At 45.8% G+C, this 19,004-nt stretch overlaps 1 long non-coding RNA gene across 1 annotated transcript in view; it reads right to left on the bottom strand.

Moving 5' to 3' along the window:
* LOC116779890 overlaps window positions 1-16,973 on the bottom strand; it is a 32,134-nt gene extending 15,161 nt beyond the window's left edge. Inside the window, exon 1 of the long non-coding RNA XR_004354238.1 lies at window positions 16,312-16,973. This is a non-coding gene — a long non-coding RNA (uncharacterized LOC116779890). The remainder of the gene's footprint in view (window positions 1-16,311) is intronic.
* Between the last annotated feature and the right edge of the window lie 2,031 nt (window positions 16,974-19,004).

Below are 19,004 nucleotides of genomic sequence, written 5' to 3'. Positions count from 1 at the left end.
CATTTGAATAGGAGAAATAGGCCTGGAGTCAGGGCCTTTTCCGAGCTTCAGTGAGCGGGTCAAGAACAATGGAAAGGAAGAAAGGTCAAGCTGAGGAAGAGGAGTTAAAGCCCCCTGCCCCATGGAGGAAGATGGCAATGACCCCTCGAAATGGGGTGCCAAGGGAAGCACCGCCCCAAGCTCCACCTATTCTCCGCCTATTTTTAATATGTATTGGTAGATGTAGTGGCGGTCTGAAAAATAAAAGCTAAACACGATCCCAGTATGGGGGAACTGGAATAGTTTATTGAACAAGAGGACACTATTTTAAAGGCATCTGGGGCTGGACATGTTAATGAAGGGGACGAGCTATGTTAATTAGGGAATTACACAAGTTTTTACTACCATTGCCCAATGGGTTAAACATTTCCTTCAACTAAGATTACACAGGGGGAAAGGATTAAGGGGTTTAGACATGGTTTGATACAATCATCTCAAAAGTCTTTTCTGATATCTGCTGGAGCCAGGCTTGATCAATGATGTAGAACTTTAACAGGTCTTGTGAGAAGGGTCCAGCTCCTTCAGATCACAAGGTTTTTGTGAGCCCTTGTTTTCCTTTGCTGAAAGCTGGGTTTGGGCTCCCACATTTGCCCCTTCTTTTTTTATTTTTCTAAAAACCAAAAAACTCAGAAAAAACTTTGATCAAACATTTGCCAATGCAAGACAAAATACAAGGGAATATAAATATTACTTTAAATGTTTTCTTTTAACTTATTATGCTAACTAAACATGAAATCTAAGCTTTGATTACTATTTTTTCTGCAACTTATCAATGCTTTGAAGTATCGGTTCAGACTGAGGTAATAACAAATTCTATAGCTGCATTTTAGAAGCAAAGGTATACTTAAATGGATCTATCAAGAAACATTGCAGTCTTACTTTTAGTACCACAAGTGAAATTAATTTTAGCAAGGAGGCTCTTTTTTCAAGGTAATGTACAGTCTTTTACATACCTGAGATGGAAAGTATGATTATGCAAAGGCCACAGAATAGTTTGGGCCACAAGGTTTGGCACTATAAAGGCATGTGAAGGAATCATAGCTGTTTTAAGGCATTCTGCATATTGCTACATAAATTATTTTTTTAAACTTAGCATTAACATTAAGAACATTTAACTAATCAAAAAGACTATCAGACATTTTTGGATATAGAAAAATAAACAAGGACCAAAATGCAAGAAGGAAAAATTCCCAACAATGCTAAACTAAATAACCCTGGATTAATATAAAACTTGTTTAAACAACTTAACTTATTCCCATTATTTCTTATTAGAAATTACTCTTATAAAATCTTATTTAAGCTATCCTCTAAAAATCCTATTGACTTATAGGCAATTGATTTTGAACCGAACTTAATAACTTGATGACTTCAGGGTTTGTGTGCTCCTGATTTTTACTGAAAGTGTTTTTTAGTGTTTGTTTTTGAAAACTTTTATTTAACCTAAGATGTCTCTGCAAATGAAATTTTATTCAACTCAGGGTGATATGTTTTCTGTTTTTTATCTAAGAGTGTTTGTGCATATGTGAGGTAATGCACATTTGTGTATAAATCAGAACATACTATGTATTCACATGCATGCATACATTCACACATTTACACTCGATGGCCATCGAACACACATCATACAAACATACCTTTGGGTTTCATTTTACAGTGTCTTTTGGTTATGAACTGAGAAATTGGCATTTTTTGTTTCTCATCCTTAGATTACTAATAGAACTATGTTTTCTGTTTTGATGATAGTATAACCTGTAAAAACATAAGCATATTTTACTTCATGTTCAATTTAAATTTCAAATACATATAAACATTCCTATAGTTCAAGGATAAAATATATACTTCTTCTATTTTTAAGGCAAATATATGTCTTTCTGTGTTAATTTGGCTTTTGGACTTAGGGAAAACTGTTATTGCAAAGACTTAAAAATTTTCAAAAATACAGCTATGCATGCATTTAAAAACTATTCTGGCTATTACTTATGGAAGGGTATCTTCATTCAGCAAGGGTTCTTTGCTTTCCCCGCCTTCCCCCCCCCCTTTTTTTTTTCTTTTTTTTTTTGTTTGTTTGCGGGGTGTGGGGGGACAGTCTATTGGTAGCGTTTTGTTCGCCTTACACTATGAAACTGAAACAGGTTAATAAGCAAAAAGGGTTTGCAAAAAAGACCAGTTCTTAGTTCAGGCTGCAAAGAAAAAGGAAAAAAATCAAGGAAGGGGGTTTTTGCTGCTCTGATTACTGCTGAAGTCGGCAGCTTTGTGTCTGCCCCGCTTTGTTTGTCTCCGGGGTCACTGTTCCTGGGTGTCTCTCGTGCTGTTACTCCCGGGCTTCCGCTCGCTCCCTCTTTCGCTGACGGTCCCGCTCGGGCTGTTTCCTCCCTCGGACCTTTCCCGGAGCCTCTCAGGGATTCTGTGGGATTCTCTCCGCCACCCACGCTCCATAGCCCCGGTTTTTGCGTACCTCGTGCGCTGTTTGTGTTTGTCTTTCCCGGTGCCTCTGTCGTTTCCGGGTTTCTCCGGCCTTCTGAGTGGTTCCCGCTCGGGTCCCGCTGCTGCTTCCTCCGCCGCGGGTCTCCCGATCTCGTTGTTTGCTGGGGCGCCGGAGGTGGTGGCCCTTCCTCAGGGACCTGCTCTGGGGTGTTGACCTCGCGCCTATGGCCGCTGCTTGGCTGCTGCTGCTGAGAGCGGTAGCGGGCGGCCGAGGAACTTGCCGAGACAGCGCGGTAGTTTGCTGGCGCTGGCTCGCACCCTGACCCTGCATGGGGTGACTGCAGCGGCGGTGGCCATGGTTCTGTCTCACATGGCTCTCTCCGGGCAGCGTGTGTCGGGCTGCAATGTGCTTGTGCGCTCAGCTCGGCGGCTGGGGCCCGTCCCGGGCAGCAGCTGCTGAGGTTTTTTCGGGCGGTTGCCGAGTCCCACAAGCGCGTGCCAAGAAGGTTGGTAACATTCAGTTCTGACATGTGACGCTGGGCCCACAGCAACAGGTTCTGCAAGGGCTGTTCGTCAATTTTCGCGCTGTGCTGCTTAAGCTCGCGTTTTAAGATTAAATAAATGTGGTTTTGTTCAGAAGATATTTGAGTCCCCATTGTACCCTACTTATAATGTTACAAAGTCTTTAAAATAATTACCCAATCTGGAGTTCGTAGTCAGCTCGCTCAGCAGTTCCCGCCTGCTGAGGACAAGTTTCCGTGCACGTCTTCCGCTTTCTCTCAGTTCTGACTACGCACACACCACCGAAACACAAGGAGTGCTGCTTCCCTTGGTCCAGTCAACCGATGGTCGAGGAATCTTCTAAATGTTAGAAGGTTCTCAGCCCCACAGTTGTGGCGACATTAGTGGCGGTCTGAAAAATAAAAGCTAAACACGATCCCAGTATGGGGGAACTGGAATAGTTTATTGAACAAGAGAACACTATTTTAAAGGCATCTGGGGCTGGACATGTTAATGAAGGGGACGAGCTATGTTAATTAGGGAATTACACAAGTTTTTACTACCATTGCCCAATGGGTTAAACATTTCCTTCAACTAAGATTACATAGGGGGAAAGGATTAAGGGGTTTAGACATGGTTTGATACAATCATCTCAAAAGTCTTTTCTGATATCTGCTGGAGCCAGGCTTGATCAATGATGTAGAACTTTAACAGGTCTTGTGAGAAGGGTCCAGCTCCTTCAGATCACAAGGTTTTTGTGAGCCCTTGTTTTCCTTTGCTGAAAGCTGGGTTTGGGCTCCCACAGATGTTGTAATCATTTGAATATGCATTTAATCACATCAAAAAATTGTATAAAAGTGCTGATTTTCTGAAGAGCCGGTGAGCAAGTTTGTCCAGCGCGAGCTGGCTTGCTCCCAGCGCTGCAAATAAATACCTTTGCTGCTCAAAAGATCAAAGTCTCTGAGCAGTTTCTTAGACCGATTTTTCGGATTCATTTGGCGACCTGCGGCAGCACACCTTCTCCACCCGGCTGCGGAGACCCTCGGAGGACGGGACCCCCTGTGTGCCCTTGGGTAAGTCTTTCTACCTGAAGGGGCTCCCTCCTTCGGTGATCTCTTGCAGGGGCTGGACAAGAACACTGCCTATTGATAAAAGGTATTTATATCTGGTTTCTGGTTTTGTTTATTCTGGTTCTGGTTATTGGATACCTGTAAGTCAAAAACAGGACGCCGTCTAGCAGGGAATACGGGAGAGGATGCTCTTCCTGGGGAATAACCCCTCTGGGCTGTTATGTTCTGGTTTTGTCTGTACTTGGCCTAATAGTGTTTACATCAAGGAAAACAAAGCACCTACGTTTCCTTTGGTTATTCTTTTGTCTGTGTTTTATTATGTACTCCTGGAAAATAGCAATTGTCATAGCAGTTTGTGTGTGCTATATCGCTTTGCTAATTTTCTGTTTTCTTGCTTTGTGTTGTCGGCAATTTCGAACTTCTGAAATCTCTGTTCAACCTAAACCAATCATAGAAACATGCTGTTAAATGTTGTATGGGGAGGGGATCTGAGAAATTGACTGTGAATATACCACACAGCTTAAAACCCAGAATTAAGATTTGTCCATTTTGCAATTGTTCATTGTATGTGCGTACTCTATGTAACAACTGTTTTAAGTATATTCTAGGACCCAGATCCTCCCAAGAAATAAGGTTAGGTTGGGCTTTAAATTTGTATTGTGTTAGATGTGGAAATAATCAAACTATAGAGGAAACTAGGTGCGTTAGGTATTATTGTTGTAGGATTCATAGGCCAGTGTCTCTTTCAATATGCCCAGAATTTTAACATCTGTTCTGGATTTTGTGTTTTGAGTATACAGATTTGTTATAAAAGTGGGCGTTTGGTGGTTAACAGCAGTATCTTGTGGATTTATGTGGATATATAGGCTCGTTGTGAGAGTCAGGTGTATTTGTGGTCTAAGGGTGACATCTTGTGGATTTTTCTATTAGTGCAAGTTCGTTATAAAAACTAGTGATTTTAGAAGCTGGTTGTAAAGATGATAATTCTAGGAAATCTTTGTTGAAAACCAGTATTAGGGCTTGGTGGTTGAATATTGTGTAGTAGTTGTGGTTGTTAGCACATTTCAGATCTAATTCCCTGCTTCCGTAATGGGAATCGGTGGAAGTAAGGAGATAAATTCTAAGACTCCTGTAGGATGTATATTGAGTCATTGGAAGGAATTAGGAGGAACTCCTGGGGGTAATCTGAGTAAAAAGACCTTTTTAAAATATTGCCAGAATTGGTGGCCTTTGTATACTTTGGATGATGGTGAAAAATGACCTCCACAGGGGAGCCTTAATTACAATACCATCTTACAGCTTATGTTATTTCTCCCTAGGGAGCAAAAGTGGGATGAAGTCATGTATGCCGACATGTTTTTTACGTTAAGGAATAAACCAGAGTGGCAGAAAAGTTGTGGAATTAATGTAGCCCCCCAGGACCCTCTTGAGCTGGCATTAGAAAGAAATCAGAAAAATACTAAGCCGAAAAAGCATTGCTGTGATGCCTGTAGAATAGGTCAGAGGTGTCTTAAGTTGGGAAGGAGAGAGAGTGATGGAGATAGTATCTTGGACCCTCAGGAATTGCAGTCAACTTGTTTTAGAGGACCGGAACCAGCTAGGCAAGGACCAGGCAGCCCGCAGGAATCGGGATTAGGAGCAGATGATTCCAGAAGTATAGCTGAGAGTGTAGATGACCCCGAAGATGGGATAAGTAGCACTCATCGTGGTCAGGCTTCGGCACAAGGTGGTAGAAGAAGGAGACGGGGTCAGGACAAGGGCTCAAACAGCAGAGACTGGTCATATGTTTGTACCTCTGCGTCAGGTAATAGCACCGACAGGCACGCAGGCAAAAGTGAAAGTACCTTTTTCGGTTAGTGATTTGAATAGCTGGAGAGAGGAAGCTAAGTGCTTCAGGGGAAATGCTGAGAAAGTGGCTAAGAGATTTGAATTGATTGCAAAGAACCAAGAAATAGACTGGAATGATATCGACTTGATGTTATCAGAACTGACAGAAACAGAGAAAGACCTGGTAATAAAAACAGCTAGACGAGAGGTGGTGAGCCAGATTGCCACGGGAGTTCTAACAGGAGATGTAGATCAAATTTTTCCATTGCAACAACCTAACTGGGATCCAAAAAATTCAGAACATTATAGAATGCTGATGAAATATAGAGATTTGATTAAGGTGGGATTGCAAAATGCTATCCCTAAAGCAGTAAATTGGGCAGCCTTGTATGATGTAAGGCAGGGACGAAATGAAACCCCCACAGAGTTTTTGGATAGACTGAGGGTTGCTATGAGAAAATATACCACCTTAGATCCGTCATCAGAGGAAGGTAAACTGCATTTAGTGGGGTTATTGATGGGACAAAGTAATCCTGATATTACAAAAAGATTGCAGAAAGTAGATCACCCTGCCAATAAAGATTTAGAGGTTTTGATGAATGAAGCCTGGAAAGTGTATAACAACAGGGATAAGAGGGAAGACAGAAGGCTTACAAGAGCAATGATTGCAGTTTTAACACAGAACCCAGTAACAGCTGGACGATATTACAGAGGTCGTGACCGGGGACAAGCAACCCGGGGAAGGGGAGGTTCACCCTTTAGGCAAACAGAGATAAGTCAAAATCAGTGTGCTTATTGTACAAAGGAGGGACACTGGAAAAGAGAGTGTCCCACTCGGGCAAATAGAAATTCGGGGGGGGCTGTCGTAGCCCATCAAGATAGTGATTGACAGGGACCGGCTGGTTTTTCCCTGGCAGACCCGCTGGTTACAATTCGGCTAGGGGAAGAAGAAGAAAAACTGGATTTTTTGATCGACACTGGGGCAACATTTTCGGTTTTAAATCAAGAATTGATACCTAAAACTGATGATTATGTACAAGTTGTTGGTGCCACTGGCCAATCAGAAAAAGCCTTCTTTTTAAAACCTCTAAAGTTTAAAATCGGGAAACAAATGGGATTGCATCAGTTTCTGTATTTACCAAGTTCACCTAAACCCTTATTGGGTAGAGATTTATTAGAAAATTTGGGAGCTGTAATAAAATTTAAGCAAGGCAAAATTGAATTCAAGGTAAATGAAGAACAATTGCTGGCAGCTCTGAGTTTAGCTATGAGCTGCATGGAACCAAAGCCAAACAACCAAGATATTGATCAAATCATGAATCAGGTGTACCCTCTGGTATGGGCCACTGACACCCCGGGTAAGTCAAAATGGGCAACTCCTATTCAGATAGAACTACAACCAGGAGCTAAACCAGTAGCAAAGAAACAATATCCACTGAGGCTTGAGGACAGAAAAGGAATTGAGCCAATAATTGAAAACTTTTTGAAATTAGGACTGCTGATAGAGTGCGAATCAGATTTTAACACTCCAATTCTTCCAGTAAAGAAACCGAATGGAACCTACCGGTTAGTACAAGATCTGAGAGCAGTAAATCAAATAACCAAAACTATACATCCTGTTGTGGCAAACCCTTACACACTTTTGACTAAATTAAGGGACTATTTGATTTGGTTTACAGTGTTGGACCGAAAAGATACCTTTTTCTGTCTACCCCTAGCACAGGAAAGTCAAAAGATTTTTGCCTTCGAATGGGAATCTGTTAACAAAGGGAGAAAGATGCAAATCACATGGACAGTCTTGCCTCAAGGTTTTAAGAATAGCCCCACACTTTTTGGTAATGAACTAGCCAGAGAGCTAGAACTATGGCAACAGCCACCGGGAGAGGGCGTACTTCTGCAGTATGTGGATGACCTCCTGATAATGACAGAAACAAAAGAGGACTGTATTCAGTGGACAATATCTCTCTTAAACTTTTTGAGTTTAAGTGGTTATCGAGTCTCTCAACAGAAAGCCCAGCTGACCCAGGAGAAAGTCGTGTACCTGGGATATGAAGTATCGGGAGGACAAAGGTCCCTGGGGACGGTGAGGAAAGAAGCCATCTGCTAGACACCCAGACCAGAAACAGTGAGGAGCCTCCGAGCCTTTCTGGGGATGACAGGTTGGTGTCGTTTGTGGATATATCAGTATGGGATAATTGCAAAACCTTTGTATGATCTGCTGAAAGTGAACAAAGATCACATAACCTGGACCCCTGAAGCAGATAAAGCCTTCAAGAGACTGAAGCAAGAACTCATGAGGGCTCCGGCGTTGGGTTTACCCGATGTGACGAAGCCCTTCTGGTTGTTCTCGCACGAATGTCAAGGGATGGTTTTAGGGGTCTTGGCTCAACAACTGGGACCACACAAAAGAGCAGTGGCCTACTTCTCCAAACAACTGGATGAGGTAAGCAAAGGATGGCCTACCTGTCTGAGAGCAGTTGCAACAGTGGTTGTAAACATAGAAGAAACCAGAAAGCTTACTATGGGACAGAAAATGACTGTGTTAGTATCCCATACTGTATCTGCAGTGCTAGAACAGAAAGGGAACCATTGGCTGTCACCTTCTCGGTTCCTGAAGTATCAGGCAATCCTAACTGAGTCAGATGATGTTACCATTCAGGTGACTAACATTGTCAACCCATCTTCATTCCTAGAAGGAAAAGCCCCAGCAAAACCTGTTGTACACGACTGCTTGAAGACCATTGAAGCAGTGTACTCCAGTCGCCCAGACCTCAAAGAAGAACCCCTCCAGGATGCAGACGACTGGTTCTCGGATGGTAGCAGTTTCATGAAAAAAGGCACAAGGATGGCTGGTTATGCAGTAACTACAACAGAACAGGTAATCGAATCCAACCCCTTACCTGCAGGAACCTCAGCTCAGAAAGCAGAACTGATAGCTCTTACCCGAGCTCTTGAACTAGCAAAGGGAAAGCGAATCAATATTTGGACTGACTGTAAATATGCCTTTGCTGTTGTACATGCCCACGGAGCGATCTGGAAAGAAAGAGGACTGTTGACCACACAAGGAAAAGCTGTAAAACATGCTGAGGAGATCCTGCGATTGCTAGAAGCCGTCCAACTCCCATCACAAGTGGTTATAATGCATTGCAGGGGACACCTGAAAGGCAACACCGTTCCAGAGATAGGAAACAGAAAAGTTGATGCAGAAGCCAAATTGGCTGCTGCAAGAGGTACTGAACAACCAGTAGCAGCTCTAGTCCCAGAAGGATTAGGCACAGATCAACAGGTAGAGTATCAGGAAAGAGATCATCAGTGGATACATAAAAACGGAGGTAAACCGCTACAAAATGGATGGGGACAATTAAAGACAGGCCAATTAGTATTACCAGAAAAATTAGTATGGCAATTTGTGAAAACAGAACATGATAAAACTCATTGGGTTGTGGATCCACTCTATCAACACTTAAAAACTAGAGTAGCAGGACCAAATTTGTTCACCACAATAAAGCAAGTCATGTCTCGATGTGAACTCTGCCTGAAAAACAACCCAAACACTAAACTTAAAATTAATTTAGGAGCAATAAAAAGAGGAAGCTTTCCTGGTGAGAGTTGGCAAATTGATTTTTCTGAACTTCCAAGAACAGGGGGGTACAGTTATTTATTAGTTTTGACTGATACATTTTCTGGTTAGCCAGAAGAATTCCCATGCAGAACAAATAAGTCAAGGGAAGTAGTTAAAGTCCTGTTAAATGAAATTATACCAAGATTTGGAGTACCTAAGAGTATCTCTTCAGATAGGGGCTCACATTTTTGTGCAGAGGTGGTACAAGCAATAAGTAAAGCTTTGAAAATTGATTGGCAATTGCACACGCCCCACAGACCCCAAGCAAGTGGACAAGTGGAGAAAATGAATCATCTCATTAAACAACAAATTGCTAAGATATGTCAAGAGACAAATTTACACTGGTATCAAGCTTTACCTATTGCTTTAATCAGATTAAGGGTCAAGCCAAGATCAAAAGAGAAGTTGAGCCCATTTGAGATCTTATTCGGCTAAGACCCTACATGATGCAAACAGTGAACAGTGAAGCTGTAGATCAAATTGGTAATCAGTATGTGTATGATTATGTTATGGTTGTTGGGAAACAATTACAGAAAAATGCTACAGTAGTGCTGGAACATCAACCCAAGCAGCCTGATTGTAAATTACATCCATTCAACCCTGGTGATTGGGTATATGTTAGAAATCTTTCAGGAGATCCACTATGAGAGAAGTGGAATGGACCCTTCCAGGTGTTGATGACCACCTTCACAGCGATCCGGGTGAAAGAGAAACCCACGTGGATCCACTACTCTCGAGTCAAGAGGGTTCCGGAGGAAACATGGACCTCGGGAGAAGAATCATCTACTGTCAAGCCTCCTCAGTGCTGATCTTTGGACTGATAAGTATAGTGGTGTTTGATCAAATTCTTGCCCAAGAATCATTATGGTCCCAAGCCTATAACAGGAGTTCTGGTCTACAATGCTTCATAGACCCAGAACTCCCCCTTCTTCCAAACAAGCTGAATGAGTATAACCCATCTGTCCTAGTCCTTCAAGGACCAAGAGTACTAGATAACTGGAACCACACTGGTAGTTCTTACACTACAAGTACCTTAATAGGAAAAATTGGAGAACAAACCCGAATTGGATGTAGAGTATATAAACCACCTACACGGATTGATTGGTCACCCAAAACTGAGGTTACTGTACGAGATACAGTGTGAGAAAAACTCCCCTACCAGTATGATTTTGGGAGTGCAATTAGTGGACATGCATGTGATTCTGATCAGTGTTGGCATGCCTTTATTCTAAACAAGTCATTTTCTGGATTATGTATGTGGTTACTTGACGAAGGAAACATAACTAGGAGATTTATAATTAATGCTTCGTCAAGTATCCCTACTACCAAACCCCCTACCACTACTACTACCATCACTACTACAACAACCACCACCACGACTCCTCCTCCAACCTGTGGTAACATTCACAATTTGACTTTTGCTGGACCGTATGTGATCAGGTACTCAAATGAGCAAAAGCTGTTGTTAGATCCCACATACTCATTGAAAAGAGTTCGAATAAATCTCCAAGTGAACATATCAAGTACACAAAAGGATTGTCAACGTTATATACAACTAGCCCTTAAAGGCTGGCATGCATGGATGGAGGTCAGATCCCCTCATGCCAGGATTCGGAGGGATGTAACTGGGTGGTTCGGTACAGGATTAGGTGTATTAAACACCATAGATCAAGAAGTACTAGTGAATAAACTGAGTGTTGTCACATCAGATCTAGGAAAACTTAAAGTCCCTTTAAGATCATCTTTACTCACTCTGGCAGAAACACAATCATTGGCAGTTAAATTGTTAACATTAGTAGCTAATCACACTGCAAAGGATTTCACCAAAATCGTTGACTATGCTGGTGCCATCCATAAAAGATTTGCACTTGCAATACAATGTCTCCAAACTCAACAATGGGTACAGTCTGTAGCTGCAGGAACACTAAGAGAAGGAACTTCAGGAATATTACCACAAGAAGTAAGGGAAGTAATAGCTAGGAATAGTTCCACTACACAATTTGAGAAAGATTACCAAGCGTGGTGGCAATTAGTGAATTTCGCTTACAACCCTCAACAAGAACAAATTGAAGCTTATGTACTCACTATCAGTGCAGCTAAAGAAAAGACCATCTTTCCTACCCTGACATTAGGAGCCATACATCAGAATGTAACTGTCAAACCAATAGACCATAATGTCTGGGCAAGCTACGATCACACCAAGAAAAAGTGGCAATCGGTCAGTACTGAGGCATGTACTCCTAAAGGACAATTGGGGTATATCTGTGAAAATGCTGTGGTAGAAAATGAAGATTTATGCTTAGATGCTAGAATAGTTTGTGTACCTTTGAGAAGTTTCCCCATGCTAAGGCCCAATCACAAGTCTATTACGTAGGAAATGGATGTGCATGTGTTAGGACCCTTTGTGCTAATTTTACTGTAGATGCTTGTCATGAAATCACGAATGGTACTAATTTTTGTGTATGTAATTTTACCCGAATCACAGGTTGCGACTTTGATTATACTGTTCCAGTGACTACTAGACAATTGATTGAAGCTGATTATATAATGTATCATGATGTGCCAAAATTGCAGATAGGAATGAACATTAATCTTTTCAAGGCAATGTTTAAACATCCTGATATAGAAGAACTGGTCCAAGAAGTGAACAGAACGACTAAACGAATGCTCTGGCAAGTGGAACACGACACTGAGAACATAAAAACTGTTTTAACCAAACTGGAAAAAGTGGGAAAACACCACTGGTGGGACATCTTCACTGGATACTCCCCTACAGCATCACAAGTGTTCCACTATTTGGTATATCCAATATTGGCATGATTATACTGTTGATCCTAACCGTCTGGTTATGGTACAAATCAAGCATCATGGTTAGAAGGATACAGATAATTTGGGCAGTGATGCATACCTATCAAAATCAATTAAAACTTAAAAAAGAATTCGTAAATTCTAAACAAAAAGGGGGGAATGATACAAGGGGTTAGGTCCAAAAGAGTTAACTAAGAAATTTGGACCTGCAAACAAGTTATCAACATCTAAAACGATCTGTACCCGTTCTGTTCTACTTACTGGACCAAAAGCTTAAGAGAACAGTACAAGAACATGTAATAGGCCTAGAGGCAATAAATTAGGACTACAGTAGGATCAGGTAGATATTTGAATAGGAGAAATAGACCTGGAGCCAGGGCCTTTTCCGAGCTTCAGTGAGCGGGTCAAGAACAATGGAAAGGAAGAAAGGTCAAGCTGAGGAAGAGGAGTTAAAACCCCCTGCCCCATGGAGGAAGATGGGAACGACCCCTCTAAATGGGGTGCCAAGAGAAGCACCATCCCAAGCTCCACCTATTCTCCGCCTATTTTTAATATGTATTGATAGATGTTGTAATCATTTGAATATGCATTTAATCACATCTAAAAATTGTATAAAAGTGCTGATTTTCTGAAGAACCGGTGAGCAAGTTTGTCCAGTGCGAGCTGGCTTGCTCCCAGCGCTGCAAATAAATACCTCTGCTGCTCAAAAGATCAAAGTCTCTGAGCAGTTTCTTAGACCGATTTTTCGGATTCAGGAGGAAGGAAACTGCCCGAGACAGAGACACTGCCCCACACTGCAGTTGGAAAAGTGGAGAGAGGGGACGAGGAGAAAGAAATGTCCCTGCAAGGGCATTGTTGTGGGAGGAGAAGCATCCAGAAGGAGGAGGAGATCACTCCATGTGTGTATTTGAAGAAACAGAGTGTGAGGGTGGGCAGCACTCAGGGAAGGGTTGCAAATGGCAGGAATGAGAGTCTTGTTGTACCAGAGTGCAGAGAGAAAACTGTTGCTAAAAAAACAGGCTCCTGCTTTGGTCAGGCAACTTCATAAAACAGTGTCTTACCCTGGCATTGAGACTTGGGAAACCACAGAGAACCCTGATTCTAAGTCTGAGGAGAGACAGAAACCAGGAGACTTTGAAGTTCAACTGATCTTTCTACAGTCTCCCAGCTTTCCTCACATTAATGAAAATTGGCTCATTGAGGATAATGAGGATGCAGCTTCTGCTCTGGGGAATTCTAAGCATTCTGGGGTCGGTAAGACAACCTGGTAAGTAACACTTGAGTGAATGGGGGGTTATCTTGGGGGCTTGTTTCCTTTCTCTTTTCTGTCTCTCGGTTTCTCATTTTGTTTGCTACTTTCTTTGGAATAAATGTTGTTTTGTTCAGCTTTCAACTGTGTACTGGTTTCAGTTTTGGCAATCTCCCTGCTACACGCAGACATAACAAACAAATGACAGCATCAGCAGATGCCTTTCCATTCCTCTTTCCCTTCCCATTCCCCTTTCCTCTTCCCTTCCCGTTCCCACAGCCAACACACTATTTCACTTCTCACTTGAACAAAGCTCTTTTCTCCTTCAAGCCCCTCAAAGGCACCAAGGCCACACACAACAGTACTCCTCTTCCCACTTGACAACCCCCTCCCCCTCACTGTTCTACAGGGAACACCATGAATCTGCTGTCAGAGGCCTCTTGTTTCCCATCAGCAACTCAGCACAAGGAGTTAAAGGAACTTAAGCCTTAGCCCACAAGAGCTGACAGCGAGGAAACTTTGGGAGCAAACTAATGCTGCTAACACGGACCCAGCTGAATCCAGCACATGATCACAGAATCCAAGAGTCCTTCAGCTTGGAAAAGACCTCCAATCTCATTGAGTCTTGCGTAGCCCCTCCCCGACCGCCTGCAGGGACTGGATGATGCTTTGCACAAACACCAAAAGGAATATTGTGAAAGCCACGGCCTGCAGGAGGACACAGAGAAGGGTTTGGGTTTGGCTGGGGCTTGGCTGGGGCTGGGAAGGAGGGAGCTGGCGCTGGGGGAGCGGGGACGGGAGCCTCGGGGATGTGGCGCAGCAAGGACAGGGGCCCAGGCAGCTGGCAGGCGGCAAGACCTCACCCCCTGCCCCAACAGCAGCACCGGGCCCTGCCCAAGGCGCTCCTGCCAGGGGCTGGGCCCTGCAGGCAGGGGCAGAACCCACTCCCTGGGGCGGCCTTGCTGCCCCGGCCCTCGTCCGGCCCAGCCTCTCCCTGTGTGCGCTCCCCACAGCACAGGCTGCACTGGGCAGCATCCCAGTGGCCTTCGGGCCAGAGGGAAGGGGAAGGAGATGCCCCCAAATCCATCCCCAGCAGGATGGGGGCTGGGGGGGACATTGGGGGACCCCCAAGAGTATTTTCGAGGGGGGGAAAGGATGGGGGCACCCACAGGGGGTTGGGGGGAGAGGGACCCAGGAATCTCATGGTGGGACACTGAGGGGTTCCCAGTAGTTTCTGGGGGGGGTTGACCCCCAGCAGTCTGGGGGGGAAAAATGGACAGAGGAATCCGTCATAAAGGGTTGGGGAGACCCAAAAGATTCTAGGAGGGGGTCGGGAGGGGCCCAGGAGTCCTGAAGAGGGTTTGGGGGTCCCCAGGAGGGAGTTTGGGGGTCTGAGGTGGTCCCAGAAGATTTTCAAGGGTTAAGGGGATGCACAGGAGATTTGGGGGGGGAGGGGGAGAGGCGGAGGGGCGGCCCCCAGGAGGGGGGCTTTCGGAGGGTCCCCAGGAGTCTTGGGGGGGATCTGGGTAGTTCCCGAGAGTCTTGGGGGAGATTCAGGGGGGTCACGAGGAGCCCCCGGACCCCCTGAACTCACCCGACACCACCATGGCCTCGTTGGGGCCCCACATGGAAAACGTCACGGCGGGGGGAGACCCTGGGGCCGGGATCGATCGAACCGATCGGGTTCAACCCCCATCCTCCCCCCCGCACCGCCCGCTCCCGGCAGCCCCCGTGGAAGTATCGACGTTCTATTGGATGACTCACCGGCACGAGGAGAGGGGCCGAGCAGAATTTGCCAGTGACGTCATTCCAGCAGAGCCGTTCTATTGGCTGCGACCCACGAGGGAGCCCCAAAACCGGTTCATGGCTTGGGGGCGAAGGAGAACCGGCATAGCTGGGAACGGGGGTGCAGAGGGTGTTCCAGTGCCCAGGAAAAGGGTAAAAAACTTTCCCCTCTCTCTCCCAGTGTCCCCTCAGCCCATCCCAGTGTCTCCCCTCTCTCCCAGTGCCCCCGGTCATGGAAGCCCCAGCCCGGCCCCATCCCCTGCTCTGCACCAGGCTGGTTTCTCCCCTGCAGGGGCAGCTGAGGTGGTTCCAAGGTGGGCTGGAGCTTTCGGGGCAGGGGGTGGCTCCCGATGTGCTGCTGGAACCACCCCCTGGCAGGGCGGGTCCGTCAACCTGGGGCACCTCCTCAGCCGAGCCTGGGGACGGACCGGCAACTGTTAGGGGGTTTGGGAAGGACTGGGGAGGCTGAGAAGGGGATGGGGGTCGTGGAGGTAAGTGGGAAGGGGTTTGGGGGAACTTGGGGGGTTGGGAGGGAGGTTGGGGAGAGTGGGGCCACTGTGAGGGGGTTTGGGGAGCTTGGGGGGTTGGGAGGGAGGTTGGGGAGAGTGGGGTGACTGTGAGGGGTTTGGGGAATCGTCAGGGGTCTGGGAAGGGACTGGGAGAGAGTTTGGGTGCGTCCTCGAGGGGAAGGGGGCAACTAGGAGAGGGTTTGAGGGGTCCTGGGAGGGCTGGAGGTGACTGGGAAGGGTTTGGGGGCATCTTGTGCGCTTTTGTGGGTCTGGGAGGCAGTCTGGGGGGCCTGGGAGGGTTTGAGGGGAAGTTGGGAGTGTCCTGTGGGACCGGGATGGGATTTGAGGGCTCCTGGAGGGGCTGGGAGGGCTTTATGCCTTTATACTGCGGGCATTGTCTAGTACTGATGGGGATAATCGGTGAGCTGAGTGTTTCAGAATCCTCCAAATTTTATCAAGACTTTGAAGGTGGTCAACCTCAATTTGAAGCAGCTCATTTTTAGCAAGAAGTTTATCCGATTTTTCTCCTGTTTCCCTCTCAAAGGCTGACGATGACTTCAACAGCACATTTTCTGATTTCAAAACTGTAGACTCAACATCAGAAATCCATTCATGACTTCCCTGTCAGCACTCCATGCGAATGTCTGTGCACTCACTTTGACCTAAGAGAAACCTGCCTGTTTGCAGGGCACTGACTGGGCAACTTTTCTTTTTGCAGGTGGAAAAGGGCAGATCAAGAAAAAACAGATGGGTCCAGCAGAAGTGATGCTGCTTCCGTCAAAAGCAGAGCAGAGGCCGAAAGCACTTTAGGATGTTGCTTGCAGAAGCATTGTGCATTCCAAGTTACAGCTCAGGAGTCTCAGTGACTTGTCCAACATGAGAGCTCCTTTTCCATTTCTCAACCCCCAGATTCCTCAGGAGCAGGAAACTGAAAACACTGACTCAGAAAAACTCCTTTCCTTCCTAATAATTGTTCTTTGTCCTTCCCATTTGACAGTGCTCTTGGAAATGTGCTGGTGTGATCTGGACCTGGGAGCAGCCCTGACCTCCCACAGCACTCATCCAACGGCAGGAAGACCCCGCCTGGCTCCTGCTGGGGTTCTCGCCACCCACCGACAGCTTCTCGCTGCAGAGGTGTGGGCAACTCCCCAGGCAGGATGAGACCTGACCCCGGCAGGCAGCAGGGTCCCTGCCCTGACACGAAGAACCCCGGAGCACAGGGACCCTGCTCTGCCTGACAGCCCCGGGCACCCCTGGCTGCACCCCCACCTTCCCAGCCTGCAGTTATCCCTTGGAGAAGAGCCCACCTGCGCTGTCCCTCTGATGGTGCTGCAGGGAAGGCCTGCCCTGGAGAACATCCTCCTCCTGTGCAACAGAGAAACTGGGAGAGTCCTGACAGATGCACAAGGCTGTGGGATGTGGTAGCTTTAGGAGATTCCTCCAGGAACACAAGTGACATTGCCCTGCACCTGGAGACTCACTCTGCAGAGCAGTGCGGAGGATAAGGCCGTTGGCCAGGAGGGCATCCAAGGAGATGCCCAGGAAGAAGCAGAAGTGCAAGAGCTGCAGGCCCTGCGTGCCCGGAGGAGAAAGTGGGGGATGGAGCTGCTGTTGGACATGAGCTTCCTCCGGGCATCAGGAACTGTCCGAGGAGGAAAAGGCAGTGAAAACATTGGGGACAGATTTCCTAGACCAAAACCCATGAATTCCTGTGAGCATCTACCCTCATCCCAAGTATCTGCAGTCACACATATGTGTAGATTCTGGACTGTAGAAGACAAGCTTAACATGACTTTAAGATGATTTCTTCTGAATTTTTTGATTTATTTTTCTACTGCCAGGTCTGACAGCTGTGTCACGGTGACACGGGGGCATGGTGGAACCAAAGGAACCCTGAGACATTTCAGAATCCCACGTGTCTTGGGTCTGTCTGAGCTGCAGTTCATTTTCTCACTGCAGCCGTCACAGTGCTGTGCTTCGCATTGGGAGCTACAAAGGGGTTAATCACACCTGTGCTTTGGCAACTGATGAGCAGGGTTGGCCCAGCATCCGCATTGTCAACTTCCTCCCTTGAATCGGGGGCAAGATCATGGGAGGGGAGACAGAGAGGCCTGTTGAGTCAAATGGACCAAAGGGACATTGCAGAATATATGGCGTCAGCTCAGCTACAAAAACTCAGGAAAGGAACAGGAAAGGGGGGAAATCCATTTTTTTACAACACTTGCCTTCTTAGCGGCCTCCCTGTGTGGTGAAGCCCTGCTTCCCGTGATGTGGCCAGGCATGGCTGCTGACAGGAAGTAGACAATAAATCTCTTTATTTTCCTCTTCACTTATGCATGCACAAACTTTGGCTTTTGCTTTAGTAAAGTGCCTGATCTCAAGGTAGAAGTAATTTTCCATCTTTTTCTGTCTCTCCTGTCTGGCTGGGAAGGGCAGCGATAGAGCGGCTTGGTGGACACCTGGTATCCAGACAAGGTCAACCCACTGCAACATTGCAGGGTCTCATGCAACCAAAGGACTGCTGGGACACTGAGGGAACTCACGGAATCGAGCGACCGGTGTGACACTGCCCTGCATCATGGAAGCAAATGTTCCCTGGGAAACTACAGAAAACCAGGGAATTAAGGGAGGTCATTGGGATGTGCAGGAATTAAACAAACCCTGGGATATTTTTGGAACTTCATGGAATCAAAGGGACAAAACAAAAGAATTAAACCCAAATGACCAGAAAGCATTGGATCGAACATTTCTTTAATAGTTCAGCTGGGGATTCATGGGAGTACTCTGCAATGCATGAACCAAAGAATCAGTATAAATTTCGGAATATAAATACAGTGATACTTGAAAGACCCCCCCTTCACAAGCAGTCCATGCTTACGATTTTGGGGTCAAATAGCATCTGGGATTGTATTCATGGAGCAAGACTGCCATCTAGCGTCCATTTCTTCTGGGGGGGGCAGTCACTTTCACAGAGTGGTCTTTTAGCTTAGCAGGCCTCGTAGCATCTCTGATTGATCTATCTGACCTCTAAGCCCTAAAGTAAATGTTCTAGGACCAGCTAAAACGTGTCTTAGAACTTCCCATTGGCTTAAACAATGTATAACTGACTTTCTTCCTAACAGAACAATCTCTTATGAAACAATCCTTCTGAGGGTTAGTGTTAGGGTTAG

The sequence above is a fragment of the Chiroxiphia lanceolata genome, chromosome 31 (genome assembly GCF_009829145.1).
Source record: "Chiroxiphia lanceolata isolate bChiLan1 chromosome 31, bChiLan1.pri, whole genome shotgun sequence".
Lineage (NCBI taxonomy): Eukaryota > Metazoa > Chordata > Aves > Passeriformes > Pipridae > Chiroxiphia > Chiroxiphia lanceolata.
This window is presented reverse-complemented; position numbering and strand designations above follow the sequence as displayed.